The sequence below is a fragment of the Papaver somniferum genome, chromosome 3 (genome assembly GCF_003573695.1).
Source record: "Papaver somniferum cultivar HN1 chromosome 3, ASM357369v1, whole genome shotgun sequence".
Taxonomy (NCBI): Eukaryota; Viridiplantae; Streptophyta; class Magnoliopsida; order Ranunculales; family Papaveraceae; genus Papaver; species Papaver somniferum.
Window position 1 is genome coordinate 227,461,815 of NC_039360.1, and position 6,855 is coordinate 227,468,669.

The following is a 6,855-nucleotide window of genomic DNA, read 5'->3' on the forward strand; positions in this document are numbered from 1 at the left end:
GCAGCAACACCGATAATGAAACTTCTGCTTCATCGATGATATCTGATAGAGAATTACATGACGATGTTTATGTTACAATAATGTATAGACCCGAATCCACAATACAAGATGGCACTTGTTATCTTTATTACCTAGATAAAACTAATCCTGTTCTTACCTACTCATCATTATTATCACCGGATGGCTCTTCTTTTCCTTCTGAAAATAACAACATTCCCGACCGGAATTGTTCAATATGTCTATCTGAACTTTGTAATGGTGACACAGTTAAGATGTTGCCCAAGTGTAAACACCTTTTTCATAAGAAGTGCATCGATAAGTGGTTGCCATTTCGATCACTTAGTTGTCCGATCTGTGGAACTCCAGTTATTGGGGTAAACATCCATGGGGGCAGCACTAGCAGTAGTAGCAGTAATAACCTTCATGCCTGGTCCATGTCATTCACAACTGTGATGCTAAATTTAGATCGTATACTATATCCTCATACTCCATCTTTTATGTAAAATCAGTCGACTTTCCATTGTTGTTTTTCATGTAAGTGACTTAACCCTTCAAATAAGAGAAATGTTTACCTTGAGTTTTTTTTTTTTTTTTTTGGCAGGTCTAAATCTTCATCTTGAGGATTAATTTCCACGCAATGTTTATCATTGACCGGAAAAAACAATACAGTCGAACCTCTATAAACGAATGTTCGATAAATGAATAACCTCGCCAAATGAATAATTTTTGTTAAAAAGAGAGAAAAAAAAAGAGAGACATTTTTATTTTTGTAACTTTTTTTTTTTTTAGACTTTATTTTCTTTTGTATTTTTTTTTATGGACTTTGGACATTAATTTTGGGACATTTTTATTTTTATTTTTAAACCCTACGGAAGGGTACCCTTAAATACAAACTGTGTGCAGGGAAGGACGACGATTACGATATCGTCTCGGCCCCTCGGGTTCGCACACGACATAGGAGTCGTGGCCCGAGTCGACTTCAGCGGTTCTTCGCCCGTCTGGTACGGGAGGTAAAATTCTAAACACCCGTGAATCTCCTACAAGCGGGTTACTGGGCTCCTTAAGGTGAATATATGCTGAGAACTTGAATATGGACTGTTTTTAAATTCCTAGTAAAGGGCAAGGCCTGGCCTAAACAAGATAAGGGTTCGGATTTCATCACCGCTCCCTTCTTGCCCGCTTTAGGAAAACGAAACCTAAAGCGAACCTAAGCCTAAAATTTGGACTAGAAAGAGACCTATAGGGTTTCGAGCTTAACAGGACAATCATTCGAAAAATATTGGTTACTCTTTTAGGCACACCTCAAAGTTCTTGACGGTTTATGTGAGTTGAACGCGTGACTGCGCCACATTGGATCGGCGAGGTTTTGGGTATCAAAGCTCCATTGAGCTTCCCTCGCCTCGATTCAACTTACATTGGCTCGGATTGATTCCAGAGGGGTGTGCTCAAATTGTAACGAATTCCCTTTCGAAGGATTAGAAGCTGGTCTAGAAACAATCTAAGTGGAGCCATCATGCTTGTTGTTTGCTAGAAATCTTTAGGTTTGCTGTGGTAGAGTCGAGTCAGCCTGCTGTGTGTTTGCTAGAACCTTCCTGTTAGGATTTTTTATTTTTTTGAATTCTTTTAGTGTATGCCCGATTTTGTTAGGGCTTGGAAAAGAGATACTCTAGGTCGATTGATTAGCGAAAAACCTAGTAGTTCTTCTAATTTAAGCAGGGAGCTCGAAGATTCTTCTTTTGAGAGCCCTGTTTTTGGAAACTTCTGTTTTGAGAATCTGTCTCTTTGTGAGGATAGTACCCCTAGTACTTCTGTTGTGCCAGCGATGGCAACCTTGAAAGATTACATGTTCCCAACTAGGACCAACCGAGCTTCATGCATTAAATTGCCAGCCACTACGGCTAATTTCGAGATAAAACCTAGTATTCTTCAAATGATCCCTATATTCTTAGGAAAAGATGATGAGAACCCTTATTTTCATATTAGGGACTTTGAGGAAATATGTGGGACAATTAGGATAAAGGACCTTACCGATGAAGTCTTGAAACTTAAGATGTTTCCCTTTTCTTTGAGAGACAAAGCCAAGACCTGGCTGAAAAACTTACCGTCTGAATCCATAGAAACATGGCAGGAACTTATCGCTGCCTTCTATATGAAGTTCTACCCTAAGCATAAAACTGCAGCTGTTAGGCAGAAAATTAGTGCTAGTGTGCAACAAGAGGGAGAGTCTCTTTATAGGTTTTTAGAGCGATTCAATGATCTCCTATCTCAGTGTCCTCACCATGGATTTGATAATATGAAACTCGTACAGATTATTTATGATGGTTTAGACTATTCGACCAAAGCCATGGTTGAGTCTATGTGCGCTGGTGAGTTCACTAGTAAAAATGCTGATGATGCTTTTACCTTCTTAGGAGCTGTCGCTGAAAAATCCCAACAGTGGGAATCTTGTGTTGAACCCCCTAAAAGACTCTTGGTCAATAGAAGTAGCACCAATATGATAGATACGAGTTTTGCGTCAGATGCTAAGTTTGCTGCTTTATCCAGAAGGTTAGAAGCTTTAGAAATGGGTCAGTCTAAAAATAGGTCCCTTGTTGAACCTAATAGAGCCTCTCAAGTCTCTAGTTGTGGAATAGAGCCCGATAATTCATTTTGGGAAGGTCAAGTTAGTGAAGAACAAGCCCATGCTGTCTATAACAACTCTAGGTTTGAGAACCGTCAGAAGTTTGACCCATACTCAGAAACCTACAACCCTGGTTGGAGAAACCATCCTAATTTCTCTTGGTCTAAGGGCCAGAGTCAAGGCCAGTCTAGTAATTCTCAGCCTCCCCCAGGTTTTGGTTTTAAGAACTCTTCAGGTCAAACCCAGTTTCAGAACATTTCCGAGAAAAAGATCTCTACCTTAGAGGAAGCTATCACTATGTTAGTAAGTAACCATGACATGTTATCAAAGAACCACATGAGCTTTCAACAAGAAACTAGGCAAGAGTTGAAGAATAATTCCCAGAGTCTTGCCAAATTAGAACTTCAAGTAGGACAAATAGATAAGTTTATAAGTGAGAGAGAAAATGGAAGGTTCCCTAGTCATACTGATACTAACCCCAAAGGAGAGAAATCGTACAATAATGTGAATGCTGTCACAACCCTAAGAAGTGGAAAGAAAGTTGACAACAAGGTCGCCATGCCTGATAGTGAACATGCTGTAGTTCACCCTGCTGAGACAGAAAATGAGGAGACTGATAGAGTCTCCAAAGAGACCAATGAGGGTCCTGTTGAGCCTCACTTTGTTCCCAGAGCCCCGTTTCCCCAGCTGCTAGTTCCGACTAAGAGGGAGTCCAACTTTAATGATATATTGGAGGTTTTTAAGCAGGTTAATATCAACCTTCCATTATTAGATGCAATTAGGCAGATTCCCTCTTATGCCAAGTTCCTTAAGGACTTGTGTACGCGAAAGCGTAAGCTCAGTGTCCAGAAGAAAGTCTTCATAGCTAGTCATGTGAGTTCTATTATTCAGAATACCACTACTCCTAAGTATAAAGACCCAGGGTCCCCTACCATTGCTTGTACAATAGGTAAGTACCGTGTTGAGAAAGCGTTGCTTGACTTAGGAGCCAGTGTGAACTTACTGCCATACCATGTGTACCTTAAGCTAGGACTAGGTGAGATGAAACCTACCCAGATAACACTCCAGTTAGCTGATAGGTCCGTTAAAATCCCTCGTGGTGTGATCGAGGATGTTCTTATTGAGGTCGACAAGTTTATTTCTCCAGTGGATTTCGGGTCCTAGATACCCAACCTGTCCCCGACCCAGAGAACCAAATACCTGTGATTTTAGGTCGCCCATTCTTAGCTACGTCTAATGCGATCATAAACTGTCGAAATGGTATATGAATCTTCGTTTGGTAATATGACTATTGAGCTGAATATTTTTAATGTAAACAAGCTACATTCTGAGCTAGATAGCACATGTATTGAAGAGGTGAACATGATAGGAACCTTAGTTCAGGAGTCATTACCAAACATCGTATCGGAAAATACATTGGAGAGTTGTTTATCCCATTTTAGCCTGGATTTCGACGATGATAGTAACATTGAACAAGTAATGCTCTGTTGGATTCTGTTCCTATGTTAGATATTGATATATGGAAAATAGGTTCGAACCATTACTAGCTTCTGAGTCTATCTTAACACCTTATTTAAAAGAGCCTCCTGAGTTGGAGTCTAATTATACATTTTTAGGCCCACCCGAGTCTTTCCCTGTGATTATAGCCTCCGATTTGGATAGTGATCAGGAAAGTAGTCCAGAGACCGTGCTTCAAGAAAATAAGGAAGCCTTAGAGTGGACCATAGAAGATATGAAGCAAGCTGAGGATGAACCACCTGATTATGACTTAGAGAAAGCAATTGACCTTTTTCAAGAACCCGATGGTCTAGAAATTAGGAACATTGTGACTAGTCATTGTAGAGGCACCCAAAATTCTAAGTTTGGGGGTAGAGATTGTCAATTATCCCCAATAGAAGTCCCTAACTTGGGACTCAAGCCTAGTGCATCTGAGGTATCGCTTGAGTGTATTCAGACTCCACAACCTGATCCGCCTGATAATGTCCAGGAGAAAATCCATATGTTAGAGACCCGTTTTTCGGATGAATCTGTTTGCCGAGACACTCATATGAAGCCCAAGTGGGCACCTCAGATAAATCCAGTTGTCTTGCGAGAAACTTTAGATCAGGTTGTGCTCTATCTGCTCATTTTTCTGATCTTGAGCATTTGTCTCCTATTTGTGGCAGTTCTATTTGGTCTTATGGACCCACAATTATTTCGACTATTGGTATACGACTTTGGAAGGTGAAAATTCTTTTTGAGGTATTTGATGTCTAGCTAATGACTATAAATTTAGCATTTACTGGGAGGCTCCCGCGTTCATGTGATACGGTAATATCCTTCCTTATTTCTTTTCCCTCCAGTGGTAATAGTTTCTCCTTGTTCATGCTTTTATTTCATCTTAGAACATTGAGGACAATGTAAGATTTAAGTTTGGGGGTGGGGAAGAAACACTTTTTGTCACCTTTTTGCAATAAATAAACTCCAGAGCCTAGAAATTTATGCCTATTGAGGATTGCACTAACTAATCTAAGTGGATGGAAGCATTTTGATTGTAGGAGTTTGAGGAACCAATCTGATTAGATGGAAACATCTAAAGAGTCTATTCATAAAAGCACAGAGCTCAGGTGTTAGAAATAACATGATAGTTTCACCATATCTCGTTGAGTCCTTTTCACTTCTATTTTTATTTTATTTTGTTTTTAAACTATGTTTCTCTAAGTGATACGTGGGGCCCACGATTCAAGTTGTTACCAATGCTAGGGTGAATTAGAGTGATTGAGATACCATGAAAAAAAAAAAAAAAAAAGTTGAAAAAAAAAAGAGAAAAAAAAAAAAAAAAAAAAAAAAAGAAATTGAAAAAGTTGAAAAAGTTGAAAAAAAAAGAAGAAATTGAGACCAGACCATTTGACCAAAAGGATAATTATAGTCGACCACTGGTACCCTTGTATATGCCAGTGTGTTGATATTAGTCAGACTAGTATCTCAATCCATTAGGATAGGTTCATTTTGGCGGAGGCCTTCAGACAGATATGGGAAACGTCGTTCACTTAGTAAACATCAAAACCATCTATGTTTTCTATATCCATCTTCTTGATCTATCCATGTGATTAGTTTTGACTCCGAATATGATGTCCATAGTGCAACTATCTGAGTAGAGCTCTGTCACTTTATATGAATTTTAGTATGCTTGAGTGCAAACTCGTGTACACAATTGGAATTTCGCATCAGGGTACTTCTTCCTGTAGTCAATAAGTATGCCAACCAAGGAGATTCTTTAGTGCCTTCCAAGGTTCTGCGTAGATAGCTAAGGTCTGGAGTACAGGTTTTGTGGGTATATCTCTGGTAAGCCCTCCCGAGACTATAACTCGGCCACTAGGGCCACCTAGGGGTTTAAAGGCTTATTGCATACGCTAAATGCAATCGACGATCCTGCGACAGTGAGTTAGAATTTTATTTTGTAGTTTTGATTTGCTCGGGACTAGCAAATAATAAGTTTGGGGGTATTTGATAGACGCATTTATGTGTCTAATTTATCTCATTATATATTGTTAGTGCTCGATATTGTACTTATTTGGATATTTTATTTATTTGTAGGTGTTTTTAGAAGAATAAAGTTTTGCGGCGAAATTGGCTGAAAATGCGGCGTTTGGACCTCCGTTGATAGAGTACCGGAAGCGCCCCAGAAGTGTACCGGAAGTACCCCAGAAATACCCCGGAGGAACCCCGAAAAAAAGTGCGGAAAATGCCCCAGAGGACACTTGCTATACGGACCCTTGATTTTGGATAAGGGGTAACCTAATTACTAAGGGGTGACCCATTTCCAGGCATCTGCTAAAGGGAGACCAGCCACAGATAAGGGGAGGTCAACTTCTCAAATTCAAAAGAAAATTTTGGCGGGAAAATTTTCTTTCACCAGACAGATTTAGGGTTGGATTTTCGGACGAGTTTTAATGAGATTCAATCACTGATTCTCATGGGCTGGACGTGATATGGATATACAATTCTAGTATGGATGATTTCATGGGCTTAATTGGGCTAGAATGGCCGGGAGAAGTGAATCAAAGTTCAACAGGATACGTACTCTTTCGGTTTATGTTCAAAGATTTTGTGAAGAATTTTGGGAGAGTTTTACGCTGGATAAAGATGTACCTAGTCTTGTTCAAGTCTTAAGAGAATTTTGGAGCGTAATAACTGGCCATAGGACGCGTACAAAGCAACAGAAAAGAGATTATTCTCTCAACTGCTCGAGAAGA